Source organism: Mustela nigripes, chromosome 13 (assembly GCF_022355385.1).
Source record: "Mustela nigripes isolate SB6536 chromosome 13, MUSNIG.SB6536, whole genome shotgun sequence".
NCBI lineage: Eukaryota > Metazoa > Chordata > Mammalia > Carnivora > Mustelidae > Mustela > Mustela nigripes.
Window position 1 is genome coordinate 125,014,332 of NC_081569.1, and position 18,666 is coordinate 125,032,997.

General features: G+C 38.6%; 1 protein-coding gene and 1 pseudogene across 7 annotated transcripts in view; one reads left to right on the forward strand and one right to left on the reverse strand.

The window, feature by feature from the left end:
- Nucleotides 1-411: 411 nt before the first annotated feature.
- The window catches only part of CEP128 (centrosomal protein 128), a 390,964-nt gene continuing 372,709 nt past the window's right edge, over nt 412-18,666 (forward strand). For 3 of the 7 annotated variants that reach the window (XM_059373587.1, XM_059373590.1, XM_059373592.1), the window contains exons 1-3: nt 413-595; nt 3,078-3,238; nt 15,889-16,036. The gene's annotated coding sequence lies outside the window, so the exon portion shown is untranslated. Of the gene's footprint in view, nt 596-3,077; nt 3,239-15,888; nt 16,037-18,666 lie in introns of all 7 variants that reach the window. The other 4 variants (XM_059373591.1, XM_059373593.1, XM_059373589.1 and 1 more) reach the window with 3 other exon arrangements.
- On the reverse strand, nt 5,874-6,270 carry LOC132000093 (large ribosomal subunit protein uL11-like; annotated as a pseudogene).

Below are 18,666 nucleotides of genomic sequence, written 5' to 3' on the forward strand. Positions count from 1 at the left end.
TTTGTACATTTCACTTCTGGAAAGTACTCTTCCCTATTCTGAAAGGAGTAAAAGAAACGGAGTCAGTTATTATTGCAACTACCTTGAATTTTTCTTATTTTTTAAAAAGTAAATGTTTTAGACTTTTCTGAATAAATTACGGTCGGGGGCAAGGCAGCTAACTCACCATCAGGTGTTTCCTGCCTATAAAATCTACCGGCCCTTTAAGAAAAAAGAACAGGGCAAGAGGGCGCGGCCTAGGGACTCAGGTGCCAGCTAATCCGGCTTCTTCCGGGAAAGTTGCCCTAAAGCCTGTCATATGGCATCCTGGGATTTGAAGTTTCTCTTCGGGCAACTCTCTTGATGGCTCCTTACTTTTGAGGACAAGATGGACTACAACTCCCAGAGGGCCAAGCGGCAGCAGCGGGGTCTTGTTCTCTCGCTGGGGCTAGGCGGCTAGTTCAAGTTGCCATAGCTGCGAGTCTGGGGAGAGCATAGTCGGTTGCGCCGCAGCGTCAGGTCAGTTGCACCTTCTGGGTCGCTGGCGGCCGTGGGAGCCGGGAGAGGCCTCGGCGATGATCCGGCTTTAAGGACCTGGGGTCCTCTTCTATCTCAGGTACCTGCCCCCAACCGCCTCCTCACCCTTTCTTTACTACTTCCCTATTCTATCTTAGAAGTTTTAGGTCCTTCTTCCACTAGTCCCAGAGGTGGGGACGCCGGAGCTGCGGCTATCTGGGGGGTGGCGGTGGACGGGTGGAGTGCGTCGCGGTGGGGGGAGACAGCGTGCCAAGTGTCCCGACGCCCCTGCCTCAGCATGAGTGTTTACGGTCCGGTCGTGGTTAGGTTATGCGGGGAATTTGAACTCCACAGGCCTTTTGGGGGGAGCAGATGGTCTGGGTGCCAGCAGCCGCGAAGCCTGAGCTGTCAAGGATATTGGGCTCATAATGGTGTGAACTTGCCTGGGATATAACGACGTTTTGTACCTGTTCCTTGGTTACAAACGTGCTGCTTTCGGGAACGCTGTATTAGCCACCTGGCTTTCCTAGGCCGTCGTGGAAGTTGGGTGTTAACAGTCCCTTACTTAAGTGACTTCCTAGGAACACCTCACATTGAATGCCAGCTGCATCTCTAATTGGTTTGACGAAGCTCGGTCACTTAGGCAGATGTCTTGTAAAACCACTTTGCAGCCTTGTTCTGAGCAGGGTGTAGGGTATTTCACACACGGCCTGACACAGTGGAAGGGCTCAGTATTTGTTATTTATTTATTTTAATTCTGTAGGACTGTGCTCGGTTATAGAAACAGAAGATGAGCCACACACACGGGTTTTACATTTTCTAGGACTCACGTTAAAGAAGTGAAAAGAAACTGGTGAAATTAATTTTAAGAATTTGTTTAGCACAGGATATCCAGAATGCTTCCATTTTAACATGTAGCCAGATGAACCTTTTTGAGATATTTTACATTTTTAAAACAAATTTTTCAATGGCACTAAGTCTTCACAATCTGTTACATGTTTTACATTTACAGCACATGTCATTTCGAACCCCCCAGATTTTAAGAGCTCAGTAGCCACATGTGGCGAGTGACTATTGTATTGGCAGCATAGAGAGAAGATTAAAACTTCAGCCATTTCACACTGGTACAGAAAAATTTGGTTGTTTGTATGACTTACCTTGGGAAGTTTGCCTCTTTGTTAGATGAGCGCAGTGTGTGTGTGTATGTTACCTGCGTCTTCTCTGTCATTGCATGACATGGATCACTTTGAACCCTCTGACAGTTTATCTTGATTTAATTTTTGCAGAGTGCATTTTTCTTCAGTTGTTTATATATGTATTCCCAGAACTACTTCTTAAAAAAATTTTTTTTTTTTAATCTGTTTAACAGAGAGAGAGCGTTATCACAAGTAGGCAGAGCAGCAGGCACAGAGAAAGGGGTAAGCAGGATCCCCACTGAGCAAAGAGCCCGATGCAGGGCTCGATGCAGGGCTCAATCCCAGGACCCTGAGGTCATGACCTGAGCAGAAGTCAGAGGTTTAACTCACTGAGCCACCCAGGCGCCCCTCCAGAACTACTTTTTGTGTAGACAATGACCAGTTCTTAGAAGAGCTTTCTGTGGATTCTTCCTGACTGCTTTGAAAGCAGTTACAAAGAATTGAAAATATTTCTGTCCAGAGCTCTCTCTTACCACCAAAGACATTTTACTTTTACTTATTGTTTTGCAGTACTAAATGTGGGAACAGTTGGGCAGCTTATAAAATATTTCCTTGACAAGTGCTAGTAGATAGTTCATTATTGGCTTAGAAATAGAATTGGGCTCTTTTTTTTTTTTTTAAGATTTAATTAATTAATTTATTTGACAGAGAGCTCACAAGTAGGCAGAGAGGCAGGCAGATAGAGAGAGGAGGAAGTAGGCTCCCTGCTGAGCAGAGAGCCCTGATGCAGGGCTCAATCCCAGGACCTTGGGATCATGACCTGAGCTGAAGGCAGAGGCTTTAACCCACTGAGCCACCCAGGCACCTCTAGAATTGGGCTTTTTTTTTTTTTTTTTTAAAGATTTTGTTTATTTATTTGACAGAGAGAGATCACAAGCAGGCAGAGAGAGAGAGAGGAGGAAGCAGGCTCCCCGGTGAGCAGAGAGCCCGACACGGGACTCGATCCCAGGACCCTGAGATCATGACCTGAGCCGAAGGCAGCGGCTTAACCCACTGAGCCACCCAGGCGCCCCTAGAATTGGGCTTTTAAATTCAAAAGTAACATGTTAACTTCATTGCCTGCCTTAGTGAGTTCACTCACAGATAGACCTGCTCAGGGACACTATTTTTAGCCAGACTTGGGCTACAGTTCACACTTAGGCCAGCCCAAGAGGTGACCAGGCATGAGTGGAAGTGACCAGTGAAGAGTATGCTGGCTGGATACTTGGATGTGAAGAATTCCTATGAATTCACTGGGGCTTTTGCATGACACAAGGAGCATTTTCTTTGTTGTCTGTTATGCTATAAATTGTGCATGGTGAGGGTGAGCTTATTTTCATCCTTTATTATATATATATAAAATTAAGTTTGTAGTTGTGTCTTACCCCTTGTTTCATTTATCTGTAGGTGGTTTGGGGAAAGTGTAGGGGCGACCAAAGATCATCTACTTGACGAGGCCTTTTGCCCTGAACCTCATGAAGAAATGATAGGAGGCAGACATATGTGCCTAAGAAGAGCACTGAGGAGAACACAGAGGAGAACAACACGGAGTTTTGGGGGTGTGCTTTGTAAGTAGGCTTTCTCCCTAAGTTTCCGAGTTAACAGATTTTTACACAGGGCGGGTAAGAGATAGACTTTTGGGGGGCAAGAAACTCCTTTCTAACCTGCAGTATAAAGATAGGATGGTTGTGAAACGGGTGAACAAAAGTTCAGATGAACAAACAGATTTGATGTTACAAAAATTCAGGGCAACAAACTAGATAACTTAAAAGCAACAATGATGTAACTGTTTCTGTTAGACAAGTATTTGAGAACTCATTTTGTCCCAAGCCATGTTTTAAGCACCTTTTACCTGTTACTGATATAATACTTTAATTCTTATTTTCATTTTGCAATTGAGGCAGTCGAGGTTCAGATAGATTTTTTTGACTTGCTTGCTATCTGGAGCCAAAACAGTGGTCTTTGTCCCCAGATCTTTTGACAAATCCCAGCCCTGCCCACTGCAAAGAGGCTGCATTGGTGTTTATGACTGTTCTCTAATCAGATTTGATTTACAGTTAGCATTTTTAGATTAGATATACTATATAAGCTGTGTTTACTGTTACTTATCTCTTTATATGTTCAAAGGGGTCTATAGCTTTTTTTTTTTTTAAAGATTTTTTTATTATTTGGGGGGGTGGGGCTAAGAGAGAGGAACAGAGAGAATCTTAAGCACACTCTTTATTAGCCATGGAGCCTGATGCGGGGCTCGATCCCACAACCTTGAGATCATAACCTGAGCTGAAACCAACAGTGGGATGCTCAATCTTCTGAGCCACCCAGGAGCCCTAATATTTTCATATTACATTTTGATAAAGGGCCCTTCAATATAGAGGGGAGATGCATTGGGACCTTGCAATAACACCATGTATAAAATTCTTAGATGTACAAAAATTCTATGTTGTACAAAATTCTTAGAATTAAGGAATTTTAGAGATGGAGGGGCCTGATTAGAATAATCTAGCCCTGAAGTTCTGAAATACTGTCTTGATACATCTGGGAGTAAATGAAAATAATCTAGGGTTCATTGTTATCTGTCTAATATTGTCACTAGGTTGATTCTCTTATGAAATGTTTCCAGTCTATTCATACTATTTTATAGTGTGTTTTTCTTTCTTATTAATGCAGTACATGTTAGCACATAAGTTTCTATCTTGTCTGTTTTAACTGCTACCAGTATCTCAACGACTGGATCCATTTAATGTATTGTTTTTTCTTGTTTATTTATTTATTTATTTATTCTCTTTTCTAATTCTGCAGTGAAATTATACACACACCTACATGTAAGATGTATACATTCATCTGCTTTTATTTTTTTGGAATAATATTTATTATAAAATCTCTGAGTCAAAACATACATATTACTTATTTTTGTCTTGCCAGTTGTTTTCCAGAAAAATTAGTCTATGTTATTTATTTATAAAAGATTTTATATATCAGTAGTGAAGTGACCAACCCACGCATTAGTCCTCATCAAGTGAATCCCAAATAGAAATTAAAAGCACACACACAAAAAAATTTTATTTATTTGAGAGCAAGCGTGTGCGCGTGCGCGCACACACACACACACACACACACACAGGAGGGACAGGGAGGGGCAGAGGGAGAGGGAGAAGCAGATTCCCAACTGAACAGGGAGCCCATGCAGGGCTGGATCCCAGGACTCTGAGATCATGACCCAAGCTGAAGGCAGATGCTTAAACAACTGAACCACTCAGGCACCCTGATAAATTATTCTAGTTAATACTCTTAAAGCAAGGTGTACCTGTGCCAAAGCTTTTTTTCATCTGCACAAAACCGAGAAACAAGAATTTGATTTTATCATTTTAATTTGCAATTGTTAGGGAAGTAAAGTACGTTATATGTTAGGGCTGTGTATGTTCTGTGAATAGCCTGTTTACATATCCTTTCGTATCCTTTACTACTGCACTGTTTTTTTTCCCCCCCATTTTTAAAAAGAGATGATTAATCCCTTCATTCTCATATATTGCAAATATTATTCTGTGTTTGTCCTTTAGATTTTTAACCTTGTTTCTGGTGTCTTGTTATTAATTGTTACCAATGATCCTAAGAGACTGATCTGGCCTTTCTCAGATAATGCACACCTCCCTGAAATTCTTACAACTCTTAACATAGATCTGTACAATGCTGGTGCTTGGAGTGTTTGGGAGAGGGGAGTATTTGTGGTTACACGAATCCAGTTAGCTGATGAACATTTAGAGTCTACCCTGTGCATCAGATTTGCCGTGTAAGTGCTCATGAATGAATGAGTGAGTGCTCCTGGACAAATGCGCTTAGAGATGAATGGAGGGGTGAATTAAAGTAAGTAAGCCCTGAACTAGGCTTTTCTCAATGAAGAGAGATGTCATTGAAGAAGTGACCTATGATTAGTATTTATTTATTTATTTGGTTGTCAAATGATTCATTATTGAAATATTTCCCTTTCTAGTTCTTTTTTTTTTTTTAAAGATCTTATTTATGTATCTGACACAGAGAGAGATCACAAGTAGGCAGAGGGGCAGACAGAGAGAGAGGGGGAAGCAGGCTCCTCGCTAAGCAGAGAGCCCAATGTGGGTCTTGATCCCAGGACCCTGAGATCATGACCTGAACCAAAGGCAGAGGCTTAACCCACTGAGCTACCCAGGCGCCCCTCCTCTGTAGTTTTTAAGTAGTTGGGCATTCCACTGCACTGCCTGTTGATGTCATCTATGATGTCATGAGGGTGCCAGCCATCATCATTGCAGCTCACAGATTGGACAATCCCCAGGATCTCTTTAATGGTTCCAGAGAATTCTCTGACTAAAGATCCGTGACACATTTTTTAGACAATGTTGACAGTCTCATCAAAAGTAATATGTCCACCGTGCTTAATGTTTTCCTGTTTCTTTCTCTTGGTGATTCCTTGAGGGTTTTGATAATCGGGGCGGAGACAGAGGGTCCTACTTGATTCAGATCCCAAGGGCCTATCTTCCGGGGCCAGGGCAGACATGGTACTGACTTCCACACCAGTGCACATCAGGTACATGTGTTTGATTTGGTTGGAGTTGAACCTAGGTGGCATGGCGGAAATGGCTAGTGTTGGAAGAACTTGGATTTAGGAGGACTGAAGGCAGTTGCACCTTGGCCTCCTCTGACCCAATCACTAAAAGCCCTATGATAGTGTTTTAAAGGAAGAAGAGATAGGCAAATTTTATAGATCATAGAAAGAAAGAAAAAGCTTGATGGTGGGAGAGTGAAGGCCTTAAAATGGCAAAATAGGTTTACCTGTGAGCAGTGATTGGTATGTTGAAGCAGTACTGAGAATGGACCCAGATGATAAAGAGCCTAAGTAATTGGGAGTTTAGAGCTCCATAGTACAGATAAATAAAAATTGAGGAATGCAGGTAGCTGCAAACGACAATGATAAACTAAAGTGATTTGTAGTAAGTCAAGGAAACTCTCCAAATTTGATTCAGTTATAAGTTTTAATACATGTATTCAAGTCAATTTGAAATGTTTGTCCTTGTTTACCCTAAACAGACACATTATCAAGTATTCATTTTTACACTTTTTTTCAGTTCAATACATATTGTTTGAAGGCTTAAGATAATTTAGGCCATTTACCACTAGAATTATTTCATGCAGCTGTTATTTAATTAGTACATGCTATTTGTGAAGTCCTGTTCTTTGAAATTTGTCTCTGGATTAATTAGACAGGGTAATAAAGAAAATTTAATTGTAAATCCATTTGAAAATGTTCCAACTACATGCCCAGCACTATGCAAGGTTTTGAAACACAACCATGAACAAAGTAAATGGAGTGTCTACTGAGGGAACAGACCAGTAAACAGCCAGTTAGCAGTCCATGGGCTGAGATGCAGTTGTATTCACTGTGGGCACTTTGCCCAGAGTTGGGTGGGGGCAGTGAAGGAAAGCTTTTTAAGGAAAGTTTCCTGTAAACTGAGATTTGAAGGAGAAATTAAGAGTTACTAAGGGAAAGGAGTGAAAAGAAGGTTCTAGGCTATGAATCCAGCAGGGAAATGAGTTTGCCATATTTGTTATATTTGAGGAATTGAAGAAAAATTCCATGACACAAACAGTTACATTAAGGACATGTTTAATAAATGTCTTGCTATCCTTATAGAGCTATAAGAATGTTGAGGTTGGAAAGATCCCTTCTAGCTGGAGATGGAAGGCTTCACTGAGATTGTATTATTTGTGCTATGCCTGGAAAGATGAGTGAAATTTCATTAAGTGGCAATAGTACACAGCAGAAGGTGTTCTAGACAGAACTCACAATATTAGGGAGGGGGAAGTGATAGGAGAATAGTTGGGATCGAGAGCTGAACGCAGACCTTACGTTTTCTATGGTTCTTTTGTTGGAGAGGAGAGTGGCTAGCTGAGGGTCTTGAATTCCTGATTCAAGAACTTAGACTCAATCTTCCATGGGCAGTGAAGTGTCCTTGAGAGCTGGAAAGGCTAGAAAAAGACTCAGTTAGAGAAACTATTTTGGTGGCTAGGACTGAGTTGAGAAAAGTCCAAATGATTATTGGTTCCAGTGGCGATGAGAAGGGATAAATAGGAATGTGGGCTTTGGAGAAAGGTTCAAGACTCAGCCTTGTCACGGGAGCTGTATATAAACTTGGAGACTCATACTTAGCTTCTTTACGCCTCTTATGTATAAATTGTGATGACAATAGTACTTTGTAGGGTTATTGTCATGTGATAAGCTGTGATGTGAAAGCCTTAGTTATTCAGCATTAATATTTCAACTTTTTTTTTTGGTTTGTTTTTTGTTTTCCTGAAGGGTTTTGAAATTGAGGTTTTTAACCAAGGTCTACTTCTATGTACTCCCAGTAATTTAACTTTTAAATGTAATTGGTTTTCAGTGATACTGTAGTGCATTTCATTATAATTGGATTCCTTTCTAACCCTATAGGTTTTAACATTTTTATTCATGCTTTTAAAAAGCATTCCCAGAAACAGTTCATGGTTCAAGTCAAACTTAAGAACTCCAGACCTTTTAAAGTAAATTTTGTAAGTGTGTGTTTTTTTAATATTTTGGAAAGAATATACAAATCATTCTATTTATCCATTTCTAAAAATAAGAATACGTGCCAAACTCTAGAGTAAACATATCCAGAGGTACAATAAAAATATATTCCATTTTTTTTTTCATCATAAAAGATGCATCTAAAGATGCAAAGTAAAAGAGTAATGGGACAAGAGAGAAGTCTGGGTATTGAGAGTGGCAGAAAAAGAGAAACAGAAAATATGTATACACTATGAAGAGAATATTTTTTTTAAAGTTTAAGGTTTTAGGGTATGGTTTCTAAAAAAATAGGTATACTTCTCTTCCTGAAATGTGTTGTAAATATTCTTAACAAGAGGAAGGATTATTTGAAAGACATCTTAAAATAGCAGTAGTAAGTTGGGTTTACAGCACCTTTTTAGTACTTTATTATCTTATATTCATCATATAAACCTTTAAACAAGTACGTATGGAATATTCTGGCCCTAGGTGCATTTCTTGGAGCGAGAGGATGGGTCATAAGAAATATGGTAGGGGAAGACAAAACATTTCAGTGATTGGGCAGTGTATTTGGAATTTACATAGTTTTTTAATATATAGAATGCAGTGCAAAAAGCACTAGCTTAGAGACAGAACATGTGGATTCCATTTCTGTTATTGTAGCCTTTTAGCAGAGTCCTCACAGACAAGTATTTTACTCAAAGCTTTGTTTTTCTAAAGGCAGCAAAAGCAGTGGGTTGTAATTGTACCAACTTGACTGGATTGAAATGGAGATCAAGAGAGAAAAGGCTAATGAAAAGGCTTTGTAAGCCAGAGAGCAATATGCAAATCTAAGGTATAAATAGCAATAAAATATTTTCTTAAAATTTTTAGTGTTGTTTTGTTCACTAGGAAAGTCAAGAGGAGTTTCTTTTTATATTTTGTTTTAAAGATTTTAATGTATTTATTTGTCAGAGAGCGCAAGCAGGGGGAGCGGTAGGCAGAAACAGGCAGAGGCAGCTGCCTGCCACTCTGCTGCTTGTGAGCACTGTCTCTCTCTCTCTCTGACAAATGAATAAATAAAATCTTAAAAAACAAAAAACAAAAAAACAGAAACAGGCAGAGGCAGAAGCAGGCTCCCCCCTGAGCAAGGAGCACTTTATGGTACCCTGAGACCTCAGCTGAAGGTCTGAGGCGTCCCTCTTTCTATACTTTAAAAACAAGGAGGAAGAGAACAAGTGTACTTCATAATATACTTAAGAAATTGCTTGTTTCTTTTTAATGTTTTACAGAGAACAAATATCTCCAACTGCTATTTATGGTAGTTTAGAATTTTTTCTCAAAAATTACTAGCTTGTTTTTATCAGTTACTACTTGTTTTATCAATTGCTTATGTTTACTTTCTGAATCCTAATTTGAATCTGTCCTTTCTTTCTTCTACCATTAGAAGACAGCCTGAAACCAACCTGTTTTCTCATGGAGAGTAGGCTTAAGAGGAAACTTCAGGAAATTAGCCATCTTCTGAACCAAATCCAATGATTTATTTGTGAACTGTATTTTTCAGTTAGCTTTTACTGCATAACAGATCAAACCTTGGAGGCATACAACAATACATGTTTGTTGCTTGTGTATTGGGTTAGCTAAGCTGTCTGCTTATCATCCCTAGACTCACTAATTTGTCTGTGTTCGACTGGCTGGTCTGTTGATCTAAGCTGGAAGCCACTGGGCAACCGTGGATCCCATACCTTCCAACAGCATAGCCTGGGCACATCCTCATGGTGATGGGAGAATGGCAGGAGGCTGGTAACTCCATGGGAAGGTAACTCCATCTGTTGTAGGAAGGCAGTGTGTACAGGGATGGTTGAAGAGTGAGAGCCAAATTGTGCCCTGTAGTACACTTTTGTTCTGCAAGTACTTTCTGATCTATACAATAGGGAAACATTCTAAGTGGGAAAACATTCTAAGTAGTTTTAATCCTTCTGCTCAGTAGTAGTATATCCTTCTGGTTTTATAGTCTACAGGGATGGCTAATATCAAAATTCTATTATCCATTTTTTCTTCTTGTCTGTAGAGGAAAGCATTATCTTTTGAGCATTTAACCTTGATTCATTCTTCATGATCAGATTGCTCATTTTTAACTGGGGAAGACTGGTAAACTTCCTTTGTCTTGGTTCTCTACCTAAAATAAAGTTGAAAGCTCAGGTGCTAAGTGGGGCCAGTCACATAGTGCACCGTATGAAGCTGGTCCAATGGGGACTGGGGAAAACAGGAAGGTGGGTTCCTGACTCTAGAGCAGGTACTAAGTCCATGTTGCCATGGGAAGTTACCCCCCAGTGTTGCTCTGAATTTTTTTAAGAGAAGCTGGAAATTGGAATTCTTATGTGAAATCTCTTTGTTTTCAAATTAAATCTTCAAAGAAAAATTTAAGGCTTCAAAGTTACATAGTGAGCGTTATTTTTAAGTACATGTTGGTTGCCTAGATTTCGTATTAGTCTTCCAGTTTTCATCCTCCAATGTAAATAAAATGGTGCAGAAACTTGGGTATGCTAGTGCCATCTTTGTCCATGCTGTTAACTTGTCCAGTCTGAAGCAGTTTGGACAATTAGTAGAGGTCATCTGTACCCCCAGAGAACTTCATTCTTATCTGCTATTTTGGGAATATTGTAATTTTTTTTTTTTTTTTTTTTTTTTTTTTGTTGGCAAATAAATGTAGGAGTGCAAATCTAGGGTTTAGTTGAAAGTAATAAATCCATCTTGGGTTTATTAGCATCCTTTTTTCTGTAATTTTTTTTCTTCAGTGTTCATTTGTTGTTTTTTATATTGACATGTTTTACTTTCTATTTAAAAATCTAAAATATCTGTAGCATTCTGATTGTGAGACAAGGAGTAACTTTATTTTCTTTTAAAACAGCACTGATTTTTTATCAACTGGCACATACATAATTATCTGAGCAGCTACTAGTTTTTTTCTCCATGTCTAAATAAGCAGTCAATTTGTATGCTGCATTGCTGTTTCCCAAAACACCCCTGCTCCCTGCTGGCTGGGCACTGGTTCCTGTGACTCTGTCCTTGAACTCAAGAGATATTGGAGTAAAGGGAGCAAAATGTAGCCGGTGGGGCTAAGCCTGCCTGGCTTCACCCATGGAGTAGAAGAGTGTGGAAGTGTGTGTGTGTGAGAGAGAGGAAAAGCATGACAGCAACAGGAATAAGTGGAATATACAATAAAGAATCAGACCGTGTGTGTGTGTGTGTGTGTGTGTGTGTGTGTGTGTAAGTGTAAGTGTTAATTTTCTAAAAAGTTCTTAACTGGGGATGATTTAAACACCCCAGCCCCTCCTTACTCCTGCCCCTGGGACATTTATGAATATCTGGAGACAGTTAAATTTACACACTGGTGAAAGGATGTGAGAGCTTTGTTTATTTGTACCTTCTTTAGTTCCTTTAAAAAAAAATATATATATATATATATATATATATATATTTAAAGATTTTATTTATTTATTTGACAGAGAGAGATCACAAGCAGGCAGAGTAAGATGGGGGAGGCAGGCTCCCCGCTGAGCAGAGAGCCTGATGCGAGGCTTGATCCTGGGACCCTGGGATCATGACCAGAGCCAAAAGCAGAGGCTTTAACCCACTGAGCCACCCAGGTGCCCCTAAAATTTTTTTAAAAAAATATTTTTTGTTTATTTAATTGACAGCAGAGCGAGTAAGAGAGCATGACTGTGGGGAGGGAAAGAGGGAGAGGAAGAAGCAGACTCCCCACTTAGCAGGGAGTCCAATAAGGGGCTCCATCCCAGAACCCTAGGATCATGACCTGAGCCAGAGACAGATGCTTAACCCACTGAGCCACCCAGGCACCCCATAGTTCCTTTGAGACAGATGGTTTTTAACTGGATCCAGTTTCCTTCTCATCTGTCAAAGTTTTATTCATCCTTCCAGATGAGTGAAAGGATCCTGACCCAACTCCCCTGGCATTTTGTTATATTACTTAGCTCACCACATATATTACTTTCATAAGCCTTTTTATCCCATCAAGGACTGTGGTTTTTTAAATTTACTTTCATCTTCCATTTCTAATGTGGTGACAATTGAGTAAATGATGAATACTTGAATCTATTGCATCTCTTTCATTCTGTTTCCTGTGTCTTACATTATCTATTGACTTAATAGAGAACTGGCTGATGGACTAGACTGTTAATTTTGATCTTAAATTAACTTATCGAAAACTTTTGAGAGTTTGAAGTTACAGAGGAGCACTGGTGTAAAGAAGACAGGTACAATTGATAATTGTACATGGTAACCTTGGCTGGCTTATTAATTTTTTCTCTTGAAGGAGAGAATAAAGCTCTCAAGTCCTACAGCTATTGAAACAGTGAGAAATGCTTTCTAAAATTTGAACTTGGTTAACGAATAAGCTTAAAATCCACTTCCCATCTTCCCCCATCATCACCTTGAACATGGGGGACAGTTGCCTTGGACAGGGACAGCTGAAGCACTTGAAGGCCACAGAAGCAATCACCTACTTAACATGCAGTAGTCAGCCTTTGTGAAATATCACCCCTGATGCTGGGTGCTTATCTTTTATGGAACAGCTTGCAAATCCTAATTGTTTTAAACTGGCTCTGAGGAAAAGAGACTTGAGAATCAATAAATTATAGCTCTCATACATACAAATGTGCATCATTATAATGAAGACAGTCTGAGGGTTCTTGAGGTCAAATAACAAAAGAAGTGGACTTGAGTTTGTAAAGACTCCCCACCAGTCCTCCTAGGGGTTGAACGTAGTTGCACTCTCTGGTCTGTTCAGGTTTGCATATGGACATTTGTTTTTGATGGATCCTCAGTGGGAGTGAATTGATGAGGGTTCATTACTTGCTCTGGTGGCTGTCTGTCTTCTTTATAATGTTCATTAAGACAGAAGCAACAATATTTATGCCTTTAAATACTGATGTGTTGGGAACAGCTAAATAAACTACTCTAAGAATTGTACCATCTGGTTTCAGATCAACTGCTTTCTCTAAGACTCCGGAGACTTTCACCCAAGGTCACCCATCTTAGTCTTTTCTAGAGTCTTTGAAAAACCTCAGCATTTGAAAAGCAGACAGCGTGAATGTTATCATCATCTCATCAAAGAGAAATTTTATTGTACCAGTAGGTGGTAGTAAGCTGCAGAGAACATTTACTGCTTTTTCTTCAGTTGGAGGAAATGCCTTTCTCACCTTTAACCAGGATTTAGATGATTCCGCTCGTTTAAATTGTGCTTAAATAAATAAACAGTTCTTGAAAGAGTTCTTCAGGCAGTCTTCAATTTTAGCAACTCCTTTTTTCCTTTTTTTCTGGCAACATATGTCATACTCAAATTCATGAAGGTGAGAACAGAGTTCTAATCCAACTGAACTTTCTTCTTTTAAATCTTTAACCATAGTGATGGGTTTTTCTTGAGCATACAGCGATGTTTTTCTACTCATCTCAGTAATTTCTCTTTGGGCTTCAAATTGTAATTGTGTTTAAATATCATTCTCAACCCATTTTTAATTTGTTATTCAAAGCAGAATTTGATTGTATAAGCTATGTCGGTGCCCATTAGTATACTTTCACAGAGTCCTTCAACTTTTAAGTTTGTTCCAGTATTTAGAATGTTTAAGAAAGTCAGTTTTTGAATCTAATGACTGTCCTTCAGCAAAATTGCAAAGATAGAATCATACATGATTAAACAATATTTTTTTTTAAAGATTTTATTTATTTATTTGACAGAGAGATATCACAAGTAGGCAGAGAGGCAGGCAGAGAGGAGGAAGCAGGCTCCCTGCTGAGCAGAGAGCCCGATGTGGGACTCGATCCCAGGACCCTGAGATCATGACCTGAGCCGAAGGCAGTGGCTTAATCCACTGAGCCATCCAGGCGCCCTAAACAATATTTTTTTTTAGCTCATAAACTCATGATACATGGTTTCTTTCATCATGGAACAGCAGACACTGACATTGTGATCCCATTTCTTTAGCTCATCAGTTGATTAGGACTAACGACGTGACCCCACTTAGGTAGGTGTCAGGAGACTCAGTAGTTGATCAGGAAAGTTACTTGGGAGAAGGAAACAATTATCAACAAAAAGGGAGTTCTGAATACAGCTTTTATTTAAACACATTTTCCAGGCTGTCATCCTGTTATTAATCTCTTATCTCTACAGGTTATGTTTATATATTTTTTTTCTTTTAAGTATATATTAGATTTTTCTTTCTGATTATACAGTCATTGTGGAAAATTCAGGAAAGGTGAAAAATCAGGAAAGATAGGAATGTTTGAAAATATAGAAATTGACTATAAATGCTAGATAATAAATATACTTTTGGTTTATTTTCTTACCCTTTTGTTGTTTCCTGCTCCTTTAAATTTTTTTACCGATAATTTATATTCATGTATAGCCTGCATATGATGTTTATTACAAAACTCATACTTTTGTCTTTGTGTTGCTATAAAATGTCTCCAGAAACAGACTTTTTAGTATCTGTATGCTGTTTCATTGCATTAGAGTTACTGTATTTTAACCATTCTTTTATAATTTGAAATTTTAAGTTTTTATTTTACCTCTATTATAACTTCTCAGTAAATATCCTCGCATATAAATTCTGTATGTATTCAGATGATTTTGTTAGGGGAAATTTCTGGAAGTTTAGTTAGTTAGGTGATACATACAAACTACCCTTGATTCATACTGCCTGCTTATATCAGACAAGTTTATGTCAATTTACACATTCCCAGTAGGACAGTAGAGGAGTGCTCTTTCCCTGACAACCTGGCTAACCATAGATATTATTATTTAACAGGAAACAACTTAATAGGTTAGAAAAGCATCTCATTGTTTAATTTACATTTTAGGTTAATTAGGTAGAACAGTTTTTTTTTATAGCCATGCATAGTGTTTACTTATGTGACCACTCTCAATAAACTTTTATCAACATGGAATAAATCTAGTGCTCTGGGTACAATTTCACTTGGGAGAAGATTTTCAGAAGCCTGGTCAATTTTTATTAATGCCACTGATAGTAGGATATTCAATATTTTTTAAATTATTTTTAAAAATTGTAATCTAAAATAAAATAGTCTTAATGCAATGAAGTGTATGTTATTGGCACTTACTGCATTGTGCTTTTTTTTTTTTTTTTAAGTCAGTTATATTAAGGGGCTCTTCGGAACTACTTGAATGGCTCTCCATATATTCATTCCAGGTTCTGATTATGTGGCTGGCATTAGCCTCTTGCCAATTCTAGTAGCTGCTCTTTTCTCTTTTGTTTATCTCTCCCTCCTTCAGCTCTCTGTCTGGGGAGTGGTGGTGCTGGCTGATGAGACATGGCATCTTTTGATAAGGTTGGATCTCTGCCACCACAGCTGCCTTCTGTATTGTGACACTTAGGGTGGGTGCTCTCCCAGCTTTGAGGGTCACATTTGACCTTGTGGGTTGTCAATAGCAGTTGGAATAAGTGCTCAATTTTTATCAACAATGAAAATGATCTAATTTCTGTTTTTTTAATGGATTTTTTAATGTTTCTTCAACATTTATGACACTTATGTATAATTAAGGTACTTAATTATATGGTTGTATGGTTGCTGAATGTTTCATATTTTGTATTAAAAAAAGCCATCACAATTCTCAGATCATTTTCATCTTACATCTTGATATCTTTACAGGAGTTCCATCAGATGCAGGAGTTTGAACATCTTTTGTTGCTCAGAGTAATTGAAAGTAATAGCCGAAGACTTTGTGTGTGTGTACCAGTGAAATTCATGCTGGAAAGTGTGATTTTATCTTATTAAAAATATGTAATCCCTAGTAGGGGTAAGTGAGGTCTTTCTTTTTGTATTGTCTGACAATTACACATAATTTAGTTCAGTTTTTTAGTTAATGCTGCTACGTTTTACTGTTTCCAAATTAAATTCAGATACCTCATGTTTTCACTTGTTATTAGTTACCAACTGATTATAAAGTGTGTTCCTTAAGAAAGACTGTGAGGTACATTCACCCGCAGTAAAAGTATATATTGGAGAGTTAAACACAAAATCATGCTAGTGGTTGTCCCTGATGTGAGGCAGGAATACTACTGGGTGGAGGGTGGGGTGAAAAGGTACTAAGACTTTATTTATAATGTTCTAAATATTTTATTAAAAATATTAGAAGGATACATGTCAGAAGCAGAAATGATAACTATATATATTTTAAATTTTGTTACGTGACATACGGTGCAATATTGGTTTCTGGAGTAGAGTTCAGTGATTGATCAGTTATATACAACACCCATTGCTCAGCACAACAGGTGTCCTCTTTGATACCCATCATCTCTCTAGCCCATCCCCCACCCATCTCCTTCCATCAACCTTCAATTTCAGTTCTTTATTGTTAAGAGTCACTTATGGCTTCTTCCTCTTCTTCTTTTAAAAATTAGTTCCAGTGGTAGAATTTAGTGATTCACGAGTTGCATATAACACCCAGTGCTCATTACATCAGGTGCCCTCCTTAATGTCCATCACACAATTATACCTTCCAGGACTCACCTCCGCTCCAGCAACCCTTAGTTTGTTTCCTAACCTTCAGTGTCCCTTACGGTTTGCCTCCCTGTCAATTTTCATCTTGTTTTATTTTTCCTTCCCTTCCTCTATGTTCATCTGTTTTGGTAAGTTCCACATATAAGTGAAATCATACAGTATTTGCCTTTCTGTGACTTATTTCGCTTATCATAATACCCTCTAGTTCCATCCATGTTGTTGCAAATGGCAAGATTTCAGTCTTTTTAATGTCTGAGTAATATTCCAGTGTGTGTTTGTGTGCGTGTGTATACACATACAAATGATAATCACACACATACCACATCTTCTTTATCTATTCATCTGATCATAGACATCTGGGCTCTTTCCATAGTGTAGCTGTTGTGGACATTGCTGCTATAAACACTGCAGTGCAGGTGCCCCTTTGAATCACCATGTTTATATATCCTTTAGATAAATACCTGGTAGAGCAGTTTTTGGGTCATAGGGTAGCTCTATTTTCAACTTTTTGAGCAACCTCCATACTGTTTTCCAGAGTGACTGCACCAGTTTGCATTCCTACCAGCAGTAGTAAGAGGGAGAGGGTTCCTCTTCTGCATTCTTGCCAACATCTGTTGTTTCCTGACTTGTTAAGTTTAGCCATTCTGACTGGTGTGGGGTGGTATCTCATTGTGGTTTTGATTGTCTTTCCTTGATGCTGAGTATTTTTTCATGTGTCTGTTGGCCATTTGTATGTTATCTTTGGAGAAATGCCGTTCATGTCTTCTGCCCATTTCTTGAGTGGATTATTTCTTGAGTGTTCTTTGGGTGTTGAGTTTGATAAGACATGTGCAAATATCTTCTCCCATTCTGTCGGTAATCTTTTGTTTTGTTGACTGTTTTCTTTGCTGTGCAAAAGCTTTTTATCTTGATGAAATCCCAGTAGTTCATTTTTGCCTTTGTTTCCCTAGTAAGAAGTTCCTGCAGTTGAGGTCAAAGAGGTGTCTGCCTGTGTTCTCCTCTAGGATTCTGATGGATTTCTGTCTTACATTGAGGTCCTTCATCCATTTTGAGTTTATTTTTGTGTATGGTGTAAGAAATTCGTTCAGTTTCATTCTTCTGCATGTGGCTGTCCAATTTTCCCAACACCATTTGTTGGAGACTGTCTTTTTTTCCATTGGAAATTCTTTCCTGCTCTATTGAAGATTAGTTGATCGTAGAGTTGAGGGTCCATTTCTGGGTTTTCTATTCTAGTCCATTGATCTATGTGTCTATTTTTGAGCCAGTACCATACTATCTTGGTATTCCCAGCTTTGTAATATAGTTTGAAGTTCTGAATTGTGATGCTTCCAGCTTTGGTTTTCTTTTTCAGTATTTTTTTACTTTGGCTATTTGGTTTTTTTTCTGGTTCCATACAAGTTTTAGGATTGTTTGTTCCAGCTGTATTAAAAATGCTGATGGTATTTTGATAGGGATTGCATTCAATGTGTAGGTTACTTTGGGTAGCATAGACATTTTAACCATATATGTTCTTCCAGTACATGAGCATGGAAGGTTTTTTACATTTCTTTGTGTTGTTTCTTTCTTAAGTGTTCTGTAGTTTTTTGTTTTGTTTAAGATTTTATTTGTCAGAGAAGAGCACAACAGGGGGAGGAGTAGACAGAGAGAGAAGCAGGCTCCTTGCTTAGGAAGGAGCCTGATGCAGGACTCGATCCCAAGACCCTGGGATCATGACCCCAGCTGAAGGCAGACGCTTTAGAGTTTTTAAGAGTATAGATCCTTTTACTTCTTTGGTCAGGTTTATTCCTCGGTATCTTATGGTTTTGGTACAATTGTAGACTCTTTAATGTCTCTTTCTTCTACTTCATTATTAGGGTATAGAAATGCAACTGACTCCTGTGCATTGATTTTATATCCTGTGACTTTGCTGAATTCCTGTATCCATTC